Here is a 1,381-nt window from a genome sequence, read left to right as displayed (position 1 = left end):
ATAATATCATTATATATATTTTTAGTTATATTAACTTCCACTATCAATAATTACACCTAATTTATAAAATCATTAGTTATTTATTTTAGTAATAAACTAGTAATTTTATATTAAGGTAATTCATCGCGTGGGTTATAAACTATACTATTACTACAAACTTCTCTGATAACAAAGGGAATTCCTTTCACGTGTCAAAAATGTAGCAATATATCACATATTTGAAGAGTTTCCTTTCTACATAAGGTCAAAGGAATATGGAAAACATTTGAATGTATCAGTTTCTATATTAAACGAGGAAAAACTGTTACTAAATTACGTAAGTATCAGTTATTAAGTTACTCCAAAGAGGTTTTTCGAAAAACATATATCTGAGCCAATAATACTCTCAACATGTTTTTAGCTCTACACATATTCTAAGTTATATATTTTAGAATATTTAAAAATAGAGTGATTTTTAATTGTGACAAAATTATTAAGTTAATAAAATAGGGAGAACGCCAAAAAACATAAAATATTATAATAGTTATAATTTTATTTGTCTGAAAATGAACTTTGCCAAATAACGCAAAATTATTTTTTATATTTTTAATTCACCAAAGTAATATATTAAAATATTACACAAAACTAGAGAATTAAAATAAATTCAAACAAATCTTAACATACCACCTTTGATAATTATATTAAAATAAACTCATTACCTTAGTTTCAATTTTTCTTAGCTAATCGATCATACACTGTATATAAATTTTATGAACATACAGTAAAGATCTTAGGACATACAATGTGAGTAACTCGAATTTTGAACATAAGTTTTTAAGATGTGCTCGATTTTTTTTTTCTATTTATTTATAGTTTAACATCTCCCCCATTCTCCCCCCCCCCCAAAAAAAATAGTCTGTTTCATAATACAGGTCTTTCTACGATTGTGTTGATATTCTGGATTCATTGTCATTAAATAGATAATCCATTTAAAACAAAAATATGTTTCTCTGAACTCTCATTCCTCTCAAACTTTCCACTCCTTACAGCTTTATCAAGGAGTTCTTAAAATTAATGTATCCAAGTTACATTTATTAAATTTATTTATTTTTTATTTACAAACACTACAGGCACAAATAACATCTATTGAAGAATGGAGTAAAAACTGGAGAATCAAAATAAATCCTGACAAATCCCACCAGATCACCTTTACTCTCCATCGTAAACCTCTGCCCTCCTGTCCAACAGTATCCTTTCTAAATACTCCACTAACGCCTGTTGAACAGATTCGATACTTAGGACTCCATATTGACAAGAGACTTACTTGGAATCCACACACAAGACTGAAACGACAAGAAACTGCTCGTAGATTCCGATTGCTACAACACTTACTTGACAAACG

This window comes from Halyomorpha halys, unplaced genomic scaffold (genome assembly GCF_000696795.3).
Source record: "Halyomorpha halys isolate HHAL.00 unplaced genomic scaffold, Hhal_1.1 Scaffold127.1, whole genome shotgun sequence".
NCBI classification, from domain to species: domain Eukaryota; kingdom Metazoa; phylum Arthropoda; class Insecta; order Hemiptera; family Pentatomidae; genus Halyomorpha; species Halyomorpha halys.
Note: the sequence above shows the minus strand (reverse complement) of the source record.